At 38.4% G+C, this 26,039-nt stretch overlaps 1 protein-coding gene across 1 annotated transcript in view; it reads left to right on the plus strand.

Moving 5' to 3' along the window:
• Positions 1–26,039, plus strand: part of DPYD (dihydropyrimidine dehydrogenase) — a 934,615-nt gene that overhangs the window by 883,986 nt on the left and 24,590 nt on the right. The window lies entirely within an intron of this gene.

Genomic DNA, 26,039 nt, shown 5'->3' on the forward strand with positions numbered 1-26,039 from the left:
CCTTACCTTGGAGGAGAGGTATCTCCTCATGGCTACCCCTCTTGACCTTGAACGTGGAGTAGCTCCTCTCAGCAGATGATACTTACACCAAAACTTCTTCCAGAGATGCAGTATTTTTAGGCTCAGGGACTTTGGGGAAACTACAGTTGTTTAGCTGTTAAACTCAACTTTGGAGGGACAAAGTTTTATTCTGAATATGATTATGTATGAATATGAAAGTAAAAATCGCTCAGTCCTGTCCAACTCTTTGGGACCCCATAGACTATACAGTCCATGGAATTCTCCAGGCCAGAATACTGGAGTGGGTAGCCTTCCCTTCACCAGGGGACCTTCCCAACCCAGGGATCGAACTCCTGTACTGCAGGCAGATTTTTAACCACCTGAGCTATCAGAGAAGCCAGTATGTGTATAAGTGCTTTATATTGCATCTGTCTAAATGTATGTCTCCTTTCAGATATATAAAATGAATAAATATATCACTGTAATAAAAGCTAGTATTAGAGTTAGCTTTTTAATTCCTAAAGTTTACATTACAGTTCAATTCTTTGGAAGCATATTAATTTGCCACCACCCCACAGGACAGATATTTAGTTATATATTCCGAAATAAACATTCAGTATCAATTTCAATTCAGTCGCTGAGTCATGTCCGACTTTGCAACCCCATGGATTGCAGTACACCAAGCTTCCCTGGCCATCACCAACTCCCAGAGTTTACCCAAACTCATGTCCATTGAGTCAGTGATGCCATCCAATCATCACATCCTCTGTCGTCCCCTTCTCCTCCTGCCTTCAATCTTTCCTAGTATCACGGTCTTTTCAAATGAGTCAGCTCTTTGCATCAGGTGGCCAAAGTACTGGAGTTTCAGCTTCAACATCAGTCCTTCCAATGAACACCCAGGACTGATCTCCTTTAGGATGGACTGGTTGGATCTCCTTGCAGTCCAAGGGACTCTCAAATGTCTTATCCAACACCACAGTTCAAAAGCATCAATTCTTCGGTGCTCAGCTTTCTTCACAGTCCCAACTCTCACATCCATCCACTACTACTGGAAAAACCATAGCTTTGACTAGAAGGACCTTTGTTGGTAAAGTAATGTCTCTGCTTTTTAAAATGCTGTCTAGGCTGGTCATAACTTTTCTTCCAAGGAGTAAGTGTCTTTTAATTTCATGGCTGCTGGCACCATCTGCAGGGATTTTGGAGCCTCCAAAAAATAAAGTCAGCCACTGTTTCCCCATCTATTTGCCATGAAGTGATGGAACCAGATGCCATGATCTTCGTTTTCTGAATGTTGAGCTTTAAGCCAATTTTTTCACTCTTCTCTTTCATTTTCATCAAAAGGCTCTTTAGTTCTTCATTTTCTGCCATAAGGTGGTGTCACCTGCATATCCGAGGTTATTGATATTTCTCCTGGAAATCTTGATTCAAGCTTGTGCTTCATCCAGCCCAGGGTTTCTCATGATATACTCTACATATAAGTTAAATAAGCAGGGTGACAATACACAGCCTTGATGTACTCCTTTCCCTATTTCGAACCAGTCTGTTCCTCCATGTCCAGTTCTAACTGTTGCTTCCTGACCTGCATTCAGATTTCTCTACAGTCAGGTCCAGTGGTCTGGTATTCCAATCTCTTGAAGAATTATCCACAGATTGTTGTCATCCACACAGCCAAAGGCTTTGGCATTGTCAATAAAGCAGAAATAGATGTTTTTCTGGTACTCTCTTGCTTTTTCGATAATTCTATGGTTGTTGGCAATTTGATCTCTGGTTCCTCTGTCTTTTCTAAATCCATTTAAACATCTTGAAGTTCATGGTTCACGTACTGTTGAAGTCTGGCTTGAAGAATTTTGAGCATTACTTTACTAGCCCGTGAGATGAGTGCAATTGTGCAGTAGCTTGAGCATTCTTTGGCATTGCCTTTTTTAGGGATGGGAATGAAAACTGACCTTTTCCAGTCCTGTAGCCACTGCTGAGTTTTCCAAATTTACTGGCATATTGAGCGCGGTACTTTCACAGCATCATCTTTCAAAATTTGAAATAGCTCAACTGGAATTCTATCACCTCCTCTAGCTTTGTTTGTAGTGATTCTTCCTAAGGCCCACTTGACTTTTCATTTCAAGCATCTGGCTCTTAGGTTAGTGATCACACCATCATGATTATCTGGGTTGCAGATATCTTTTTTGTACAGTTCTTCTGTGTTTTCTTGCTACCCCTTCTTAATATCTTCTGCTTCTGTTAGGTTCATACCATTTCTGTCCTTTATTGAGCCCATCTTTGCATGAGATTTTCCCTTGGTCTCTCTAATTTTCTTGAAGAGATCTCTAGTCTTTTCCATTCTGTTGTTTTCCTCTATTTCTTTCCACTGATCACTGAGGAAGGCTTTCTTGTCTCTCCTTGCTATTCTTTGGAACTCTGCATTCAAATGAGTATATCTTTCCTTTTCTCCTTTGCTTTTCGCTTCTCTTCTTTTCACAGCTATAAAATAAACATATGTAATCTCAAATTGTATTCAGTGCCTTGATAGAGTGGATGAATATTTCTGATTTAATGTGTATTTAACCATTTTTTTAGAACCTGGCCTGAGATCTGCTTATCATATTTAGGTCTAGTTATACTTTTGAACTATGGTGTTGGAGAAGACTCTTGAGAGTCCCTTGGATTGCAAGGAGATCCAACCAGTCCATCCTAAAGCAAATCAGTCCTGGGTGTTCATTGGAAGGACTGATGTTGAAACTGAAACTCCAATACTTTGGCCACCCGATGCAAAGAGCTGACTCATTGGAAAAGACCCTGATGCTGGGAAAGGTTGAGGGCAGGAGGAGAAGGGACCGATAGAGGATGTGATGGTTGGATGGCATCACCAACTCAATGGACATGAGTTTGGGTAGACTACAGCAGTTGGTGATGGACATGGAGCCCTGGCATGCTGCAGTTCATGGGGTCTCAAAGAATTGGACACTACTGAGCTACTGAACTAAACTGATTGCATATGGTTTCTCCCACTTAGATTTACTTGGTAGCTACCATCCCAACTTTATGTTTGAAGCTTGTAGTTTTAAAAAAGAATAGCATTTTTTTCCCCACAATTTTAATTGTTGTTTAATCCCACAAAAGCAATCTTGAGAAAGAAGAATGGAACTGGAGGAATCAACCTGCCTGACTTCAGGCTCTACTACAAAGCCACAGTCATCAAGACAGTATGGGACTGGCACAAAGACAGAAATATAGATCAATGGAACAAAATAGAAAGCCCAGAGATAAATCCATGCACCTATGGACACCTTATCTTTGACAAAGGAGGCAAGAATATACAATGGATTAAAGACAATCTCTTTAACAAGTGGTGCTGGGAAAACTGGTCAACCACTTGTAAAAGAATGAAACTAGAACACTTTCTAACACCATTCACAAAAATAAACTCAAAATGAATTAAAGATCTAAACATAAGACCAGAAACTATAAAACTCCTAGAGGAGAACATAGGCAAAACACTCGCTGACATAAATCACAGCAGGATCCTCTATGACCCACCTCCCAGAATATTGGAAATAAAAGCAAAAATAAACAAATGGGACCTACCTAAAATTAAAAGCTTCTGCACTACAAAGGAAACTATAAGCAAGGTGAAAAGACAGCCTTCTGAATGGGAGAAAATAATAGCAAATGAAGCAACTGACAAACAACTAATCTCAAAAATATACAAGCAACTCCTGCAGCTCAATTCCAGAAAAATAAATGATCCAATCAAATAATGGGCCAAAGAACTAAACAGACCTTTCTCCAAAGAAGACATACAGATGGCTAACAAACACATGAAAATATGCTCAACATCACTCATTATCAGAGAAATGCAAATCAAAACCACAGTGACGTATACCATTTCACGCCAGTCAGAATGGCTGTGATCCAAAAGTCTACAAGCAATAAATGCTGGAGAGGGTGTGGAGAAAAGGGAACCCTCTTACACTGTTGGTGGGAATGCAAACTAGTACAGCCACTATGGAGAACAGTGTGGAGATTCCTTAAAAAGCTGGAACTAGAACTGCCTTATGACCCAGCAATCCCATTGCTGGGCATACACACCGAGGAAACCAGAATTGAAAGAGACACATGTACCCCAATGTTCATCGCAGCATTGTTTATAATAGCCAGGACATGGAAACAACCTAGATGTCCATCAGCAGATGAATGGATAAGAAAGCTGTGGTACATATACACAATGGAGTATTACTCAGCCATTAAAAAGAATACATTTGAATCAGTTCTAATGAGGTGGATGAAACTGGAGCCTATTATACAGAGTGAAGTAAGCCAGAAAGAAAAACACCAATACAGTATACTAATGCATATATATGGAATTTAAAAAGATGGTAACGATAACCCTGTATGTGAGACAGCAAAAGAAACACAGATGTATAGAACAGTCTCTTGGACTCTGTGGGAGAGGAAGAAGATGGAATGATTTGGGAGAATGGCATTGAAACATGTATCATATCATATATGAAAAGAATCTCCAGTCTAGGTTCGATGCATGATACTATATGCTTGGGGCTGGTGCACTGGGATGACCCAGAGGGATGGTATGGGGAGGGAGATGGGTGAGGGGTTCAGGATGGGGAACACGTGTACACCCATGGCAGATTCATGTTGATGTATGGCAAAACCAATACAATGTTGTAAAGTAATTAGCCTCCAATTAAAATAAATTTTAAAAAGTTTTATATTTTCTACTAGTATATCTTTTAAGGCAGTGTTTGTTTTAATAACATTTTTCTGATTATGAAAGTAATATATGCTCACTGCAGAAAATTAGCAAAATACTTTGAGTATAAAAAAGAGCATTGCTAGTCTTACTACTCAAATACCCCAACTGTGTGTGCAGGTGTGTGTATACAGATTAGACAATAATTTTTCAAACTACTTTGGTATCATACTGCATATACTGATCTAATTCTACTTTTTATTTCTCTTAAAAATATATTGTGTAAGCATTCCTTATACTTCTTATATTCCTCCTGTATGTGATTTTCTTTTTAATGGCTGTCAAGGATTTTGAGGAATGAATGCAAGTTTAGCCAACCTACTGTATTGGAACTTTTAAAAAATCAAAATCCATTTTGATGACCAACCAAAGAATTTACTGCAGCGAGTCCTGGCCCTCTGGGAATTTTCTCTCAAACTTGAAATGTGAGATCATATGAAAAAAATAGGAGCAGGAATAGACCCCCAAAGTCAGTACCCAACCTTGATTCTGTGTGTTGACAGGAAGCATTGCTGAGTGTGAGCGAGCCGTGAAGCTCCCCAGATTGTCTTACGTGTAATAGAACCTGGACCATTGTATAACCAGTAATGGCTTCTTTGGCCTTAAGTCGAAGACATCCTATTTACACTAGGGTCCTTTTTTCAATGGTGAATAGATTGCTTTTATATTATAAACTTGGAAAGGAGAAGTAAAAGTGTTACTGAGTATGAGAGATGAATGAAGAAAAGCAGTAAATCCTGTGCGATCAAAGGGATAAGTCTCACAGTTCATCTGACATAAGAGATGGATTACAATGGCTCTGAAGTGAGGGACGGTTTACTTAGGAATTTAGCAGTAATTTGCATTTAAGGAATCCATTAGTGCCATCACATACACAGTTCCATCACGCGATGACTAACAGGAGTCTATAGTATTTGCTTATGACTTTACTGATTCTTATAAATTAGGACATTACCGTTTTGATTCATTCTTATTCAGGGATAACCTACTTTCCCAGGACTATTGGCTGATGTAACCCACACCAGCCATTATAAACAGCATAATGATGCTCTATCTTTTGACACTGTCTTGTGTAGCTTTCTCCTGTGGCTCATTCTGTCCTAGAAAAAGTATCTCCAAGGGGCAGTGCTAGAATTATTCCCTGCACCCTGATCAACAGACATTTCTTCTAGAAATAACTAAGTCCATCAACTGTTCAGGTATTTAGCTCATGCAGAGACATACATAAGAAATACAGGAGGTGAATTTTGCTCTTAAAAAAACGATCACATATTATTTTCTTTGAAGGAGCACTATTGCTTATGACAATTTCTCCTTGAACTCACAGTAATCTTTTGTTAAATGGCATTACCTATGTCTAGATTAGATATGGGGGGATATAGAATTCAGGAAACAAAGATACCTGTCTCAGAGGTGTGCAGACCTGGAAAAGGGCTTCCCTGGTGGCTCAGAGGTTAAAGCGTCTGCCTGGAATGTGGGAGACCTGGGTTCGATCCCTGGATTGGGAAGATCCCCTGGAGAAGGAAATGGCAAACCACTCCAGTACTCTTGCCTGGAGAATCCCATGGAGGGAGGAGCCTGGTAGGCTACAGTCCATGGGGTCACAAAGAGAGTTCTCCTGTCTGCCTTCTCTTTCTTTTAGATACTCACATTGTTTGGGGGGATAAAGCTGGAAATAAAACAGTGTTTATTCCCTGCCTTTTTCTGATGATAAAGTTTTGTTGTGGTTTTATACTTCTAAAATTTGGACTCTTATTTATGAGTGGAATTTTAGGAATGATGATGTAATTTTCACTTAGCATTGCTCTAGGAATAATGAAATACCATTGTTATAGCTATTAACAGTGATAAGAAAGGAACTTAGAAATATTTGAGCCAGTAAATATTTGGGGAACATAGTATATCCCATAAGACAGGCATTTTTTTTTTCACATTTTAATACCTCTGAATCTGGATGCCTTGCAATTAATTGATGGTATCTTTAAATTAGCAGACTCTGAAGGGGAAAAAGTTTTATTAACATTTTAAACAATTTATTCTGCTTATTTTTCTTCATAAAATATGATAACATCTTAAATGTGATTAAATATAATGCTGTGCTTTTAATTTGTCATAAATAAAAACAAAATTATCCAGTACTTTTAACTGGCATTCTAATACAGCAACATAGTCTCTGTCCCAAACTTCACTAGACAGAGAAAAACACATTTTCTTGGAATGATCTTCCACAAAAGGAAATTCAGAATCTCATCTCACCCATTTAAAAAGTCACTTTCTGAAATCTAACTAATAGAACACTGGACCAGGATGGATTAATTGATTCTATAGATAATCCCCCAAAACTCAATTTGTTCATTAATATATTATTCCTAAGTATATTCCTAAAGCTTAATGGGTAACCAGATTAATTATTCTGCTACATATCTTTATCCTTCTCTTCTGATAGTCAATGAAATACAAGGACCCAGATAATTTCTAACTGGATAACCACCCCTGGACAACAGGGAACCTACTATGCTTTATGTCTTTCTGTTGAATTCAAAATATTGGATTAGAGTATGGATGTCTTACTAATATATATGTGTGTGTGTGTGTGTGTGTGTGTGTGTGTAAGCACATACCTATTTAATTACATTTTGTTCTTGTTGTTCAGTTGCTAAGTCATGTCTGACTCTTTGTGACCCTATGGGTTGTAACACACCAGGCTCCTCTGTCCTCCACTATCTCCAGAAGTTTGCTCAAATTCATGTCCATTGTGTCGATGATGCTGTCTAACCATCTCACCCTCTGCTGCCCCTGCTCCTTTTGCGTTCAGTCTTTCCCAGAACCAGGGTCTTTTCCAATGCATTGGCTCTTCACATCAGGTGGCCAAAGTATTAGAGCTTCAGCTTCAGGATCAGTCCTTCCAATGAATATTCAGGGTTGATTTCCTAAAATGGCTTTGACTGGTACGTTCCAAAACCACTACTAAGAAAACAAACATAAAATGTACATGCTGAAACTTCTTACTGGTTTGATGAAATAAGGGGGAAAGTTATTGGGGGTTTGCAAATTTATTTATAACATCATCTTTAAAAATATCCACTGACCTACATTTATGGAAAGAAAAAACAGTCAACTCCAAATGTAATTGTTATCTTGCCTGGTATTTATTAATAGACAGATGGCTGTTATCTTTGTTAAAATGCTCTGAGTTGACAGAATTTCATTTACATAAATGGGTAGAAAGTCCTTTTCTTACTTGTCCAACAAACTGGAGACAAAGTGCCTGCCAGTGTCTTAATTTCTTTTTCATGTTCTGGTTAGAGACTGAGGAGAATGCTTTCACTCCACAGCATCATGAATATGATAATCTATGGAAATCACGGAAAGCAGGTACTTAAGTTAAGCATATACTGTACTATGAGAACCCCTGATGAATTCAAGTCTCTTCTGTTTGGAGAAGACGTTGTTGCCTGTGAAGTGACAGGCTGCCAGATGTTCATGGAGTAGCACGGCAATGGGCTCAGGTCTGAGGCTCCTCCCCACCCCCACAGATGACAACATTTACTTCAGGCTTCAGAATGGGCTTGTCTTCATTCTTTAAGCACTAGTGTTTATATTTACTTCTCAACTATCAAATCTTCATTTCCTTAATTTTACTTACTTAAACATGAAGAGCTTAAAGTTGTATAACTACGTGAGCGAGTCTTACTCTACAGAATGTATGCAGTCTAAATGTAAACTAATCTTCCATGATGTAAAACATGCTTAATCCATTGACTTCCTTTGTAAACACTGGCGAAAAAAGTTTATTGGAGGGAGGGAAAAATTAATTCTAAGGTAATATTAAGCACATAGCAAAATATGCTAAAGCACATGTAAGATAGTAATAGTAAAAACTGTAACACCCTGCTGGGATTTCTATAAAAATAATGATATTGAAGATAAGAGCTAGTATTTATTAAGTGCCTAATATGTACAAAGCTCTGACTTTGTTTTATATACTAAGTATAAATTATATAATCCTTACTACAGCCCTATGAAAAATTATTCCCATATTATGAATTAGGCAACTGAGACATGAAGGTTAAACAAAATTTGCCTAGGTCAAAAACCTAGTAAATAATGGAACCAGGACTGGAAGCTAAGTTCACGTCAAGGACTGCACTGTTTATCCTACATATACTATATACTGCTACCCAATACCTTCATTCACTAAGAATATTCAATAAGCCAGCCAGAGTTCAAGGTTCTTGGGAAATATCAATGAACAAAATTGATAAACAATTTAACCTGGTAGTCTATACCTTCTAGAGAAGATAGAGAAAAAATATTTATTAATTAATTATAGGATTATTTTTAAAAGTGAGATATGCAGAGTATGATTTGGAGGGCCTACTTTAAGTATAAGGCTCTAGGAATTTATAAGGCTTGAGAAAAGCAAGAAGACCAGTATGGCAGCAGTATAGCAAATTAAAAAAACAAAGAAAACAGAACTGAAGTAGTCAGAGACCAGATAAATCTGCAGTTGTTGTGAAGCTTCTATATTTTATTTTAAAGACACTGGGAAATCATTGGAGAATTTTAAGCGGAGGGGTGACCTGTTCTCATTTCTGTTGGAGACAATTGCTCTGGTTTCTATGTGGAGAATACATTATAGCAAGTCAAAAAAGAAAGGAGGCAGATGAGTTAGGAGGCTACTGCTCTGTTCCCTGTGAGAGACAGTGAAACCCAGACTAGTACCTTATCAGTGAAGACAGTGAGAAGCGGAGAATTTGGGGATGTCTGTTGAGGGTGGAGCCTAGGTATTTTGCTGAAGGAATAATCTAAGCAGGATGGTAAGGGAAAGAAAGAACCTAGAATAACCCTAGGTTTTCCACTTGAGCAAATGGGTGAGCAGTCACTCCATTATCTGAGATGGAGAAGATTAGAAAGAAGTCTATTTGGAGTGAAATAGTAAGAAATCTACTTAAGATACGTTAATTTTGAGATTGCTTCCCAACATTTAATTAAATATGTTAATTGAGGTGCTGGACTTAAGAGTCTGAAGCCCAGTATAAAGAACAGTATCAGAGCTATAAATTTGAAAGTCACAGCTGAAATAATATTTAAGGCCATGAGACAAGATTAAATCACTTAGAAAGAGTAGGTTGATAGAGGGGGGGAAAAAGAGTGTCTAGGACTGAGTCTTGGATATTCTAAGTTATAGGTTTCATAAAGAAAAGTTTAACCAGCAAAAGGGATACAGAAGTGATGTAGGAGGAAAAGAAGGGTAGTATTTTAAGAAAGAAGGAGGGGTTTTTCCTAGGTTGAATATTACTGAAAGATAAAGTAAAATGAAGGTCTTCCCCGATGGCTCAGAAGGTAAAGAATCTGCCCACCTGCAGTGCAGTAGACAAAGGAGATCCCTGGGTTGGGAAGATCCCCCAGGGGAGGAAATGGCAACCCGCTCCAGTATTCTAAGTCACAAAGAGTCAGACACTACTGAGCAACAAAGCACACAAAGTAAAATGAGCACAAAATAATGGCCATGTAGTGCTTTTTGACCTCATTACCAAAGCATTTCCTTAGTTTGGAAAAGAGGACAGATTCCTGAAAGGAATATCAGTTCAGTTCAGTAGCTCAATCGTGTCCATGTCCGACTCTCTGCAACCCCGCAGCACGTCAGGCCTCCCTGTCCATCACCAACTTCCGGAGTTTATTCAAGTTCATCTCCATTGAGTTGGTGATGCCATCCAACCATCTCATCCTCTGTCGTCCCCTTCTCCTCCCACCTTCAATCCCTCCCAGCATCAGGGTCTTTTCCAATGAGTCAGCTCTTCACATCAGGTGGCCAAAGTATTGGAGTTTCAACTTCAACATCAGTCCTTCCAAAGAACACCCAGGACTGATCTCCTTTAGAATGGACTGGTTGGATCTCCTTGCAGTCCAAGGAACTTTCTCAAGAGTCTTCTCCAACACCACAGTTCAAAAGTATCAATTCTTCAGCACTCAGCTTTCTTTATAGTCCGACTCTCACATCCATACATGACTGCTGGTAAAACCATAGCTTTGACTAGACGGACCTTGGTTAGTAATGTTTCTGCTTTTTAACATGCTGTCTAGGTTGGTCATAGCTTTTCTTCCAAAGAGCAAGGGTCTTTTAATTTCATGGCTGCAGTCACCATCTGCAGTGATTTTGGAGCCCAAGAAAATAAAAGTCTCTCACTCTTTCCATTGTTTCCCCATCTATTTGCGTGAAGTTATAGGACTGGATGCCATGATCTTAGTTTTTTGAATGTTGAGTTTTAAGCCAGCTTTTTCACTCTCCTTTTTCACTTTCATCAAGAGGCTCTTCAGTTCCTCTTCACTTTCTGCCATAAAGGTGGTGTCATCTGCATATCTGAGGTTACTGATATTTCTCCCAGCAATCTTGATTCCAGCTGGGGTTTCATCCAGCCTGGCATTTCTCATGATGAACTCTGCATATAAGTTAAATAAGCAGGGTGACAATATACAGCCTTGACATACTCCTTTCCCTATTTGGAACCAGTCTGTTGTTCCATGTCTGGTTCTAATTGGTGCTTCTTGACCTGTATACAAGTTTTTCAAGAGGCAGGTCAGGTGGTCTGGTATTCACATCTCTTGAATAATTTTCCACCGTTTGTTGTCATCTACACAGTCAAAGACTTTGGTGCAATCAATAAAGCATATTGTGTGTTAACAGAAATAATATTTTTTTAAATGAGATTGAATCACAGGATGAGCATAGATGAAAATTACAGAAGCAAATTCCTTCAGATCATCAGGTGTATATGAGATAGAGCCCTCGATGAATTGTTGGAAAGAACCAGGATGCTTCCCATCTTAATAGAAGAAAAGATGGAGGATGAGAGTACAAATGAGGTAGATTTATAAGATTCAGGATAGAAAAATTGCTTCAAATATTTTAACCAATAATGTAATGATTTTTAACTAAGACTATCAACTGGCAATGAGAAGGAGTGGCACTTTAGATTTGAGAAGAAAGAAGGAGGTATAAAATTGTCATTTTGTAATGAGCCCCAGGTTGACAGTGGTAATGTACCAAGGCTTATTGGACAGGACTGAGTGCCCAGCTGGGGACAAGGAGCAGGTATATTCTCTATCCATGTATAGTTTTCAAGTGTAAACATAAAATAATTGGATATTTGGATTAAATACAGGCAAAGATTTTGCTTGGTTAGTTCAATAAAGGGTTAGAAGTTGTTGTCTGATAGGATTAGACCTTAACCTTAAACAAATGGTTAGATAAATATATATCAATGAAAATTGTGATGAATGTTATATGTATTTATAGTCCTATTACATGAAAAACTACTACAAACTACTAAAAATGCCAAAAACCTCTCAGTAGTTTTAGGTGAAATGGCAGCCAAAAAGCTTGGGAAGAACATGGTCAATGTAGAAGGCAATGGGGTTAAGCTTGGAGTTGGGAGACCAAGGTCTGAGTTTGCTCTGCTACCTACTGTTATGTGGCCTTGGGCATTAAGTGTTTGCCACATCAGTGGGCTTCAAGTTTCATCAGTATTATAATAATTATGTTATGATAGAAATTGAGATCACACACAAGAACAATTTCTAAAACTTTAAGATCTATAACCATGTTAATTGGTTTTAGAATTTGGTACTAATTCTTCTTGGAACATGTGATATTCAACAACTGGTTGATGTCTGGTGAAGCTCAGATAATTATGTAACTAATAGGTGATTTCTTTGCTGTCTTCATTTCGTAGTATTAGTCAATGCCAAGCATTAGGCTCATCTTTAGGCCCAAGGGCTGGGGTAGGGGATAAAAAGAACCACAGCATGGACTACACAACCATTTGCCCTTTGTAAAGGCCACAGAATCAACTGGATTGTACCTTCAGGGATATTTGACCTAATGTGATAATTGCCTAGGTTCACAATTGTTTTAAGTAAATTTTCAATGAAATAATGATTTTTATAACTATGATTTATAGAATATTTTGTTGTTTGATATTTTTGTGAAGAAGACGTCAGGCCAGTGTATGCTCCTCGGTTTTTGTCTCATCACAACAAAGATTTGGAGTGACGGACATTAAAGCCCCCTCGGCGTGTCACAGCTCTCGGGTCTTGGACAGACCATGTTATAGCTCTCAGGTCTTGAATGGACCGTGTTATAGCTCTTAGACAAATCAGTGTTATAGCTCAGTGTTACAGCTCTATTTTAGTTAGAAGATAGCAGGAAAATCCATCTTCGAGGTGTGAGGGCACGTCGATCCAAAGACGTGATGAGAAAAGCACCCCAGCACGCGGGAGAGAGAGAGCGTTTTGGCTCCTCTTTTTATACGTTTTTTCCTTCCCCCCCGGCCTGCCCTATGTAAATTGGGCTTAGTCAGGAGTGCTGTTCTACCTGAAGTCCTCACTTAGGTCCTCGGATCTTCCTTTGACCTTCCTCCATTCTATTTTCGTGGCCTTTTCTCTTCCTTGTCTTTTAACCACCGCCATTTTGGACTCCTTTTCCCTATTCTAACTGCCTAACAAAGAGAATGAAATAGTGGGTCATTACTATTTTCTTATTAAAAACTTAAGGCAAAGAACCTGGAAAATACACAGAAATTATTTGTATTGAGCTCCAAGCCTACAATACCTTATTACTTATTCAGCTATAGGATGTTTTCACAATTCAAAGTAAATGTTATTACCAGGGATTGGTTTATGCAATACTATGGACCAGGCCAAATATAATGCATGTATCTGGTCATTAAGTGTTAGGGCAATCCCACTCTTGCCAAACATTGTGCACAGAGGGAATCTTTTTGAATATTTTGTACAAAAGTGTTCAGACTAGATCACGTGTTGTCATCATTAAGCTGTGACCACTTAAGGTTAGCTGAAATTACTTGTCAGTATAGTTTTCTGTCAATTTTAATCCTTCCTTCATTCATCAGATATTTAATTAATGCCAACTAGATGCAAAGAATTAAGAGGAATGATGAAGAATCAGCACATTCTCAAAATGTTTATGATCTATACAGAAAAAAAGAAAATGCACAAATAATGGTATTATAGTTTAGAAAGTGATGTGTGTGGGAGAGACAGGGGAAAATCCAAATCTATGGGACAATGACTGCCTTCAGCAGTGACCCAGGTCTGGATGCAAGTCTGATGTTACAGACAGACGTTAGCTAGTGTATTCTAACCTGCATGAAGAATCTGTTGTTTATAGAGCCCTTTGCCACTCATGTAAAAGATTCTTTCCCCCTGTTAAATACTTCCTACCAGCATGGTAATTAATTATGTTACAAAATTCTTTTCCTTTCAACTAAAAACTTGCATGCACTTTCATTTTCTCTCCAACATAAATCTGGTTAGCATAGAAACCCTAAAAATTGACTTTCAAAATGATGATCATTTTTTTCAATATATCCTGAAATGTAACCACAATAGGGTTTTTGATTGAATCAACATGTAATACTTTATATCTTGTGCCACACTTTGAGGTAAGAAGGTTTTTAAAGCTGTCATCCAGGTGTTTCCATGTAGGAAAATATTAGGTATTGTAGTATGTAAATCTAAAAAAGATGGATTAATCTTCTAATGTGGCTCCAAATATAGCCTGAAACCTGAGTGCCTTTTTGCATATGTATAGCAGTCCCATTTTCTTCATCACTCCACTTTTCTGTTTTCCTTTACTTCTATCACATTGTATGAAATAATTTTTATTCCATTTTCCCTCATTGGTTTTTGCCCTTGACATTCTATGCAATATTTTGCCATGAAAGCAGTGGCATTTTGAAGGTGGATTTCAAAACATATTATTGCATCCAAGTCCTCCTAAAGCACTGGAAGAACTATAGCTCAGGAAGTCTTTCTTCATGTGTAGTTTTTTGTGACATTTTTATAATTCAGCATACCCACTTCATCTTTATATTGTTTGCTATATTGAGCGCAAATCATATTTATACTCAATATATTAAAATAACACTTGAGTTCTAGGCTGCTTTATAGTTTATAAAACAGTAAAAGCTCTATTTTAATAATCTATTAGTGCCTTCCTGTTTCAAACAATTGTGAAGAATAAGGATGTAAGAGTGATCATTATTATTTCTTTTTTACATAGATAATAACTGAGGCTCACAGAGGGCAAGTGACTTGTCTTAGAGACTAAGTGTCTTCCTCTCTGCATCCAGGATGAGTGACCATTCTTTATATTGCACTGTTTTAGTGTTATAGGAGGTTCTATTTTCTTTGGGGCTTCCCATGTGGTGCAGCAGTAAAGAATCCACCTGCCAATGCAGGAGAAGCAAGAGACACAGGTTCAATCCCTAGTTCAGGAAGATCCCTTGGAGTAGGAAACGGCAACCTACTGCAATGTTCTTGCCTGGAAGATTCCGTGGGCAGAGGAGCCTGGCAGCTTACAGTCCATGGGGTTGCAAAGAGTCAGACACAACTGAGCACACATACACACACACTATCTTCTTTTAGCAGCCTAAAACTTCCAGTATACACAAATGCAGTCACAAGTGTATCTACGTTTTATTCTTCCTTACTTGGCAAGTTCATGCCCAGTATCATTTATGCTGCTGCTGCTGCTAAGTCGCTTCAGGCGTGTCCGACTCTGTGCGACCCAGTAGACTCCTCTGTCCCTGGGATTCTCCAGGCAAGAATACTGGAGTGGGTTGCCATTTCCTTCTCCAATATTTATATCTATTTCTAAGTGTGCATGGTTGATTTTGTAGACAGTGTGTCTCAGGTGACTTTGTCAGTAAACATCAAACTTTGTAAAGATAATTACAGTGTAGTGTTAGTTGTGATCTGTAGGAATTTCCCAATTTATACAGATTATTTATAGCTTTCTTTGTAAAAAATGTTTTATTTCTCTTAATTATCCATACAGACTTTATTACTTAATGAGATAAAATAGCAATGCTATATGTGGTTGTACCGATGAAGCCTAAAGCAGTGTAAGAACTCATCCAGCCTCAAGAGTTTGGTAAATATTAGCCACACTATCCATATTTTTCTACTTAAATAGATTCAGAATGTTCTATCATTAAGAGGGAAAGAGTTATGTAAGTTATGACTCAATCCAACATTTCCTCCACAGACTATGTATTGCTACCTGGGCATAAACCCTGAGGATTTCTAACTGAATTGAAAACAAAACAAATGACACTGGAAGGAACATTATGTATCATCTGGTCCAACCTCCTCATTTTATAGATGAGAAAACCGAGAAAGTCACTGCACTGTCAGAGGTCACAAAAAGAGCCGGTAGCAAGGTTACAGTTGGAGCCATATCTCCTAACTCTCAAGAAAGTACTGTTTGCAATATATCACACTGTCTCCCCCCAAAAGATGCCTCCCATGGGGTGCTGTGTCTTGAGAGTGAAGGATATTAAATTCATATTTGGCTGCTAATCATTCTCTCAGCAGCTGTATGGTATTTCATTAACCACTGCATGTAACATGCTGGCCTTTCACCTGTATTAACGTGGGCTCATTAAACTTGAGGCCAGTAATAAAAAGGACTCAACTAATACAGATATTTTGCCTTGCATGTGTTCGGCATTCTTTTGAGGCATTTTTCTCTTCACAGTTTGTGGAATAAGAAAAATAAGAAGCATAGATTTCAAGGAACGGAATATGTGTGCGGTATTCATCTTTACATCAATCAAAAAGTGGAGTAAATACTCATTTAATAAGCTTTGTAAGGACTACAAAGAGGCATGAGTGACAGCACAGCACAGAGTCTAGCATCTGGCAGGCTGGAAATTGAATGCTGGATCTGTTGTTGGTTAATAAGTAAGAACTGGAGCAGGTTATTCAGCCTTTCCAAACCTCAGTTTTCTCAACTGTAAGTGGGGACAAGAACAATACCCACCTCATGGGTTTTCAGTGAAGAAGAGTTGATGTCCTCCTGCACTTTGCAAAGGGCTTGTTGTGAGGGATGCTAGATAAATATGTTGATTTTGAGGAAGATAAAACAATGATGGTACAATTGCTTCCTGTATAGAACTTACAGTCACCTCTCACTAGAGCTATTGTTGAGGAAGCTGATTTTCCCAAGCCTTCTCCCTCTACTTCATCACCAGTACAAAGCACAAGCAGTTCTCCAGTGTGCAAGGAAAGGAAATGGAATCCTATTTTGTCCCTCCCAGATTCCCTGCCCACATTGTTTTATGTTCATTTTCATGAGGATGTAACTCTTCTGTAGCTTACAACCTGTGCACTCACCCGTTAACACAGTTCCCACATGAGTTTGAAAACGCTTGAGACTCTGATTGAGTGGGGGACGGTGAGAGAGGAGAGGTCATTTGCAGGGAGATAAGCAGTAAAAAGGTAAAAGCAGAAGTTAGTCAGAGAGGAGTTCTGGGTCAGAAAGGATGAAAGCAATGTGGTTTCAGGCAGCAGTCATTGTCAGAGCAGGGGCGCACAAGTTGGTGAGTTGTGAGGGAGTGAAGACCCGTGTGAATTCTTGGGGTTGGTATGGGTAGTCACTATTGGGCCTCTATTTTTCAGAGTATACAATATTTAAAAAATATTTTCCTGTGTATAAAAATTCATTTTTTGATTGATTTTGCTCTTCATTTCCTTTTTTTGTCCTTGCCTCCTTCCTTTACTTCCTCACTCCATTCCGCTCTTTCTTTCATGTTTTTTTTTTTCTTTTTCTTTCTATTTAAATTTTTTCCAGTGCTCTGGAATCCAATATACTTATTGAACTCACCATCTCCAACATTCTGGATCATTCTCCTCTTTATGCCACAAGCATTCTCCCAACAATTCATCCTTCTGTCTGCCACCACAGAGACCTGATTACATAAAAGCATATTAGGGTACGTGTTTCCCTACACCCTGAAGAATAAAAATTAAAACCACTTTGCCCTAAATTCAGAGCCCTCCATAGATTTCCCGGCTTCACTTGCTACTATTCTTCAGGTATTTACTATGTTTAGGTTGTCTAACGGAGAAGGCAATGGCACCCCACTCCAGTACTCTTGCCTGGAAAATCCCATGGACAGAGGAGCCTGGTAGGCTGCAGTCCATGAGGTCGCTAAGAGTCGGACACGACTGAGCGACTTCACTTTCACTTTTCACTCTCATGCATTGGAGAAGGAAATGGCAACCCACTCCAGTGTTCTTGCCTGGAGAATCCCAGGGACGGGGGAGCCTCGTGGGGTCGCACAGAGTCGGACATGACCGAAGCGACTTAGCAGCAGCAGGTTGTCTAAGAATGAGTTCATCCTGTACTTTCTTACCTTTTCATCCCTTTACTCAACCCTTCCTTTCTCTTTTTTCCCCTTTTCTAGCACCACATGCTATTTCTCCTTTTTATAATCTTTCTTCACAGCTTGAATTCCTCCTTTACTAGAAAGTCTTTAATCTCTTGCGTGCCTGTTACGTGCATGCTCAGTTTCTCGGTTATGTCCGACTCTTTTGTGACCCCATGGACTTAGCCCTCCTCTGTCCATGGGATTCTCCAGGCAAGAATGCTGGAGCAGGTTGCCATTTCCTAGCTGCAGGGGATCTTCCTGACTCACGGATAGAACCCATGTCTCCTGCGTCTCCTGTATTAGCAGGCAGATTCTTTACCGCTGCACTTGCCTGGGAAGCTCTTAGTTGAAATAAAGTGCTCATTAGACCAGGATTATGTCAAACTGTGCACCTCTTCCTCTGCTTATCTCTTTCCTCCTTATAATTATCTACATGACCCAGATGTCAGCTGAGATCACCCAGTCCCATCCTCTGGATTTTGCTACAAAATTCCTAGAGGTTGTGCTCTCTACATCACTTTTGGCAATAAGTTCTTACTCCCACTGATTTCTGAGTCTCCCTCAAATCTCACCTCTCATTAGTCTCTATTCTTGAGGCCACCCTCAGAAATTCTGTAATCCAGCCATGAAACTGAATCCTATTTTCCTGACTTTCTGCCAGATTTTTCTCCAGGTCAGGTAAGTGGGTCAGTCAGTCAGTCAGTTCAGTCACTCAGTTGTGTCCAACTCTTTGCAATCCCATGAATTGCAGCTGGGCAGGAGATGTTATTAAAGTTTTAGGGGTTCATAGAGGAGGATTTGGGCTGCAGCAGTAGAAACAGCTTAAAGTTGAATATTAGCTCTTCCTCTTTATGAAAGTCCTCCAGCCATCACACAGTCAGATTCTGCTCCCTCTCTCTCTGTCTCTCTTTTCCTTCTCTTAATGATCTATCCTCTTCCCTCTCTTCTCTCCTTTCTTCCCCCTCTGCTTCAGATTCTTCTGCATTTCTCATGCATAGTTGTTTGGACATCTCTTTGGTTTTATTTCTTTTCAATCACTACATCAGGACTTAATCTCCTGAACTCCAAGCTAAAGATACTGCTTTAAAAGTTATCACTGTAAGCAATAAGTTTGTTTCTTTAGAGAAATCTGCTATACATCATTTAAATAATATGTCAGTATAAAACAGTAATGATCTTACCTCAGTTTTATCAAATATGAGTCAGCCTTCCTCACAGGCCATAAGCTGCTTTTGGAAAGAACCACATTGTATTTGCAGCTCCAGCACCTGCACAATCTTTAGCCAAAAGCAAGTCTTTCCTCCTTCACCCTTTTCTGGCATTCCATTCATGTTAGATTTTCTTCTCTTGATTGACATTCTTCTTAACATACATCCCAGTGTCATCACTTCACAACAAAACATGCTCTGCTTGCCCTTCACTGAAGAAGCTCCACACTCTCTTATATCTTATTAAACACAGAGCAGAGGGTCAGCAGCCTCCTGGCCCCCCAGCGCTTCTTCCAAAATGTTACTCTTCTCCCCCTGGTATTTCGTTTACTTGGAAGATTTTCTTTCCCTTTCCTAACCCTCATATCTCTGTCTTCACTACTCGTCAATCAACTTTCACTTTATCCTTCAGAACTTAGCTCTAATGTCATTTCCTCTAGAAAAGTTTCACCCTCTCGGCCTGGGTTAGGTGCACATTGTCATTGCTCATCTGCCATCTGAGGTCACCTCTGCCACAGCCTTTGTCTTGGCGTACTGCTGTTGTTATTAACTACAGGTTCTTTAAGATGACAGATTGTTTTTTATATATAAAGTAAGTGTCTTGCACTGTTTTTTATTTAATTTGTGAATCACAGATGTTGTGTAAGTATATATAATTTTTAATTTTAAAAGAACCTATTTCTGTAAGTTAATTCCTTTCTGAAAGTAATTGTTTGGGATTGTCTGGCATTTCAAACAACCAGCAGGATTTTTAACTCACATTCGAGATATTCATGCATGCATTCATTCAGCAATTTTTCAAGTTTGAAAAACTTATTGAGAAAAAAAAAAAAAAAAACAAAAACTAAACACCAAGCCAAAAACAAGGGGGAAGAAAATACATTGAGTAGCTAGATCAAAAACTAACCAGGACCGCAAATGGGGAAGATGAAGTCAGAGGCTACTAATGATTCGACAGTGGCATAAATGCAAGGATAGAAGTATCCAGAGTGCTTTGCAACACTTCAAGGGGCTCTTAATACTGGGGAGAGTGGGAAGTCAGTAGAGGACATTATTAAGATCCTGTGAATACTGAACTGAGACAAAATACCAAATGGACATGTCCCAGGTTAAAATCACAGGGTGGGCTCATTCCTAGCATGAGCAAACACGGTCATACAGAGCATGGTACACAGTGCAATGTAAGCAGTTAAAGCTTGTGGGAATAAATTGGCAGGGATGAACTTTACAAATGTTATTCCATTTAATGCTTATACCAACATCGTGAGTTAGATATTATCATTCTCATTTCATTGATAAGGAAAATTAGTAGCAGAATGGTTAAGTAATTGGCACATAGTCAATAGCTAATGGGTGTAAAACTGTGATTTTAATGCAAATTTGACTTCTAAATCAGTATCCTAACCACTATTCAAATGTTGCCTTTCTGCTTTCACTATGAAGCATGAGTTATCATTGCTTTTGACTGCCATAGACATCAAATTTTTGATCATAAGTTGTCCACTTAAATTTATCAGGTTAAACTAATGGTTACATTTCACTGATATCATATATTTTGCATGTCCAGCCCCAGTGTCCCAATTTGTAATACTGGGCACCATATAATATTATGATAACATAATGTACAGATGGTCCTCTCTCTTTCTCCTTATTGTTTTCCATTGTCCAAATTTGATAATATCTTGAAAAATTGCTTACTATTATATCAGTGATAAAGTATTACAAGCCAGTTATTCATGGGGAGAACCCAAGTTTCTAAATGTAAGCCACATTAAAGCAGATTATGGAATAAAATGCAGGATCAAATGTAAGCAATTAATTGCTATCATAATTGAAAGAAGGGAAGAAGAAAAATTAGTGAATTCAGACAGAACAGAACAGACCTCTCATTTCTGTTTCCCATACTTTCTTGCATCACACCAAGCACATAGTGATTTAATTAGGGTGTATTAGGAACACACTAAAAGAACCCAGGCTCCCAATCATTGTGCTCCTACATTTTTATTTTAGGTATCCAAAAGTACTCCATTGCCTTTCTGAATTTTGTTAAAGACTAAGTCTTGGAAGGTTTATTGTCTTTACTTTTTGTTTTGTTGATCATTTGATTGAGATTAAATAGTTTTCCAAGGATCTTCATATACAATGCCTTTCAGTTCAGTTCAGTTCAATTTAGTCGCTCAGTCATGTCCGACTCTGTGACCCCATGAATCACAGCACGCCAGGCCTCCCTGTCCATCACCAACTCCCGGAGTTCACTCAGACTCACGTTCATAAAGTCAGTGATGCCATCCAGCCATTTCATCCTCTGTCATCCCCTTCTCCTCCTGCCCCCAATCCCTCCCAGCATCAGAGTCTTTTCCAATGAGTCAACTCTTCGCATGAGGTGGCCACAGTACTGGAGCTTCAGCTTTAGCATCATTCCCTCCAAGGAAATCCCAGGGCTGATCTCCTTCAGAATGGACTGGTTGGATCTCCTTGCAGTCCAAGGGACTCTCAAGAGTCTTCTCCAACACCACAGCTCAAAAGCATCAATTCTTCAGCACTCAGCCTTCTTCACAGTCCAACTCTCACATCCATACACGACTACTGGAAAAACCATAGCCTTGACTAGACGGACCTTAGTTGGCAAAGTAATGTCTCTGCCTTTGAATATACTATCTAGGTTGGTCATAACTTTTCTTCCAAGGAGTAAGCGTCTTTTAATTTCATGGCTACAGTCACCATCTGCAGTGATTTTGGAGCCCCCAAAAATGAAGTCTGATACTGTTTCCACTGTTTCCCCATCTATTTCCCATGAACTGATGGGGCCGGATGCCATGATCTTCATTTTCTGAATGTTGAGCTTTAAGCCAACTTTTTCACTCTCCTTTAGATAACAACAAAACTAAATATGCTTGATATATAATTCAGTGTGACACTAGCCCTAATGAATGACAAGAGATACTTATAAAATTACTAGCAGTGATAATTACACACATTACATATAGAAATTATTCAACCTTTAATGTAGCAAGGGACAGTTCCTTGTGCAAAATAGGCATTTGATATTGTATATGTTGAATAAATGACAAAAGATAGTGTAACTAAGTCGTTTGTGAACATGTTTTTGTAAAAAAATTAATTCTTAGTCATGAAGCATACTATATCATTTACACTTAATTTATTCTTCAATCTGTCAGTGTGTATACACACACACACTATATTTATATATATATATGCACACACACATATATATATGGATTTCAGGTTTATACTGAGTGCAAAATATATATGCCATTTGTAACACACACATATATATTGCACTCAGTGTGTGTATATATGTGTGTGTGTTTTAACAGTATATGAAATATATATATTTATATCACACTCAGTATAAACTTGAAACATTTTGTCTTTTAACTTATTACCATTTGGTTATCAAAGAAATTACCTTTCTTGCCTTCATTGTTTCAAATCAGGTAAGAGGGTGCGATTAAAAAATAGAGTTGATCTCTTACAGCACTGTGCTGCTGTTACTGCTGCTGCTAAGTTGCTTCAGTTGTGTCCGACTCTGTGCGACCCCATAGATGGCTGCCCATTAGGCTCCCCCGTCCCTGGGATTCTCCAGGCAAGAGCACTGGCATGGGTTGCCATTTCCTTCTCCAATGCAGGAAAGTGAAAAGTGAAAGTGAAGTCCCTCAGTCGTGTCCGACGCCCCCCAGGCTCTTCCGTCCATGAGATTTTCCAGGCAAGAGTACTGGAGTGGGGTGCCATTGCCTTCTCCGTACAGCACTGTAGACCGATGCTATTAGCCAACTTCCTGCCATTCTCATAAAAAATATGCAATTTAAACTGGGAGATACTAGTGCTTGCTTCTATTAGAAATAAGAATCCTCTTCTACTTCATAATATGCTCAATTACCTTTAGATTGATCCATGAATAAATTATAATCCAAATAGACTTCTTTACCTTAAAGCTTTGCTGGCTTAAGGTATCCTTGTTGATTCATTATGTTGTCACTTTTCTATCGGCAATGTAATGCTTTTAATATCTGGATAGAGACAGTTTTAGTGTGAGATACTGTTATCTTTAAATGAGTAGGATTTAGCTTTTCTGGTGAGGACAATTTCATCAGTGATGAATCCCTGGAGAAACTATTGAAACAAAAATCACACCATTTCTGAGCTTTGTTCAGCTCATCAATTACGAAGCAGCTTTTGAGAGTCCTAAAGAACTTTTTCTTTTGTTTAAGAAATATAGCATGACGCTCAAACCTCTCACTTGGAGTTACCACAGGCTACAACTTTTTCTGCAAGAAAATAATGAATGAAGAGGAAAAGCTCCTGCTGCTGGCTCTGTCAGGGCCTGCTGCTTCCCCTCCTGCAATAGGAAATCAATTAACTGTATGTTCAGGCAGAGATTTGAGCTAAATGCTTTATTAATCATCACTGATTGCACACATATACAGTGGCCCACTATGCCTTCACCTTCACTCTTTTTTTTTTTTTTTTTTTGCTCTGGTTTGTCCCTTTGGCAAGATCTAAACACAGACAATGCCTAAGTGTAATATATGGACCTCAGATGCAAGGGGCAATTGATCTTTTTATTTTCAGAAAACTTAACTTTTCAAATGTTCAGTTCTAGGCTATCTTAGAGGCATTTAAATATGAGCAACATAGTAATAATGTTTTAAAAGCACTGAAATTTCTTATACTAATGCAGAAAGCAAAATGACTATGTATGGCAACCTTGAAGTTTTGGAAGCTGCTCCTACAACACTTCAGTCTCCATATGGCAGTGAGAAACTACATGCAAATAGACCCTCATTGATTTGGAGATAAATGGCAGAACATCGAAGGGGCAGTCAGTGATCTCTGTGGATATGCTGTCAATTTAAAGAAAACTTTGACAAGAGTTTTCTTGCTTTTCCACTGTTTTCTTCAACACACAGAGAAAATCCTGTAAGAATCTTTATGTTAAATTGAGAGCCTCTCCTTTGGATAAATTATAAAAGATTAACATTATAATTATAGCACCATTAGTCATGAAAAGGCTGCATTAGTTAAATATGGCAAATATTGTCAGCCACTGCAAAAAAAAAAAAAGCACCAAATAACAAGGGGTTGGTACAAGCTGTATTCTAGTCTGCATCAAATGATTTTTCTATTATTATTATTATTATTACTATTATCGTTATTGGAACAATTTAAATCATCACAGTTTAAACGTGACTACTTTATTTCTCTTTGGATAAGCAATAATTTAAGTGGAAAAGAAATATCTCCTCTGGTCTATGTTTAAAAGTAGATTAACAAGTTCCAAGAATGATTTCTTTTGAATAACTTTATAGAACTTTTTTGGTGGAATGAGACAGTGTTGAATAAGGTAAGACCTGTCAAGGAAGAAGATAATGGGTCAGATTTTCATAAAACTTGCCTTCCTCACGAGGGATCTGCTAGCCTCAGAGGTCATGTGTTTCACACTAACAAATCTTGATAATCTTCAAGGATGTAAGATTAGGGTGCGAGTGTCCTTAATGTAAAAGTGTGGTGAGAGTGATATTCTGACAAGATTTGTATCAAGTGGACATGCATTTACCGCCTTCTGAGGTGTTATCAGGACCCTAAGGGGCATTGGCACCAAGTGTAATCCCTAACGCCTCCTGTGCCAGGGGAAGAGTCATTTCAGTAGAGGATACTCTAAGCAAGCTTATCTTTTCTATATTAAAGTGCCTTAAATATGTGATAATATTAAGGATTTTTTTATACTGTATGCATTTTAATAGGACAGCATCACTTATTTTATGATAAAATGGATACAATATATTCATATATTCTCTGCCTCCATCATATCGTTTCACATATTACTGTAATCATTAAATATAGTAATTTAGGAAAGCATTAAGGTGCGGAGATGAAGTGCATAGTTCAGGTTTAATTGTATGTAAATTAAATTGGTATTCATAACATTGTTTCTATTTGCTCGACTTGACATAATTACAGCAAATTGATAATGGAAGTAACAATCTCAGATAGTTACACATGAGTATTTTCTGCCCATATAAATTTCCAGTTGCAGTTTGGCTGAATTGTAGCATAGTTTAAGTTTGGTTTACCTACCCTATTGACATCTCTAAAGGGCCAGAGAACTCACTTTCCCAGGGCATTATGCAACCTGGCATGTAGAGGCCAGTGTTTTGAAACAACTATAATTTTATACCAGAGTACTTGCTAGGTCAGAGATCAGTATGACCTTGCAGTGCTGTAGTTTCCCAAGCCTTCCTCGGCTAGATAAACGTGCTTTATTCTGCAGAAGAGGTGGGAGGCGGTTATTTTTGCAGTCTTAGAAAAGAGACCTAGCAGTTCCAGGTTACAAGCAAACACAAAACATTTGGAATTCAATGGCGCCTATCCTCAGCAGTATATGTCAGTAAAAGTGAAGATCAAAGGTTCTAGAAGAGAAGGACAAAGTGAAGAGGAAATAATTGTAGGATAATGAATAATAGGAGGGCATATTCATGTTAACTTGAAACCACTTAGCATTTTTCCATGACACCCAGGTATCTTTCTAAATGAACTTTGTAAAGTACAATTAAATAACCTTGAGATTTAAAACTACATAATGTGATTTTGAATACTGATGGAGTTTAAGCAATGTGATATTTCTTCTGCTTTTTGTTTCTATTTTTGCCACCTTCATGCAAATAAAGTTTATTTTCCTTTTCTGTACAGAGAAATCAATATTTTTACCATTCTGTTTTTCAGCTATTCCAGTAGACTGCAATCAACAATCTTAGTTACCATCTTTAAAGAGATGTAGTAAGAATTTGAACACAATAAAATAGAGAT

This window comes from Budorcas taxicolor, chromosome 3 (genome assembly GCF_023091745.1).
Source record: "Budorcas taxicolor isolate Tak-1 chromosome 3, Takin1.1, whole genome shotgun sequence".
Taxonomy (NCBI): Eukaryota; Metazoa; Chordata; class Mammalia; order Artiodactyla; family Bovidae; genus Budorcas; species Budorcas taxicolor.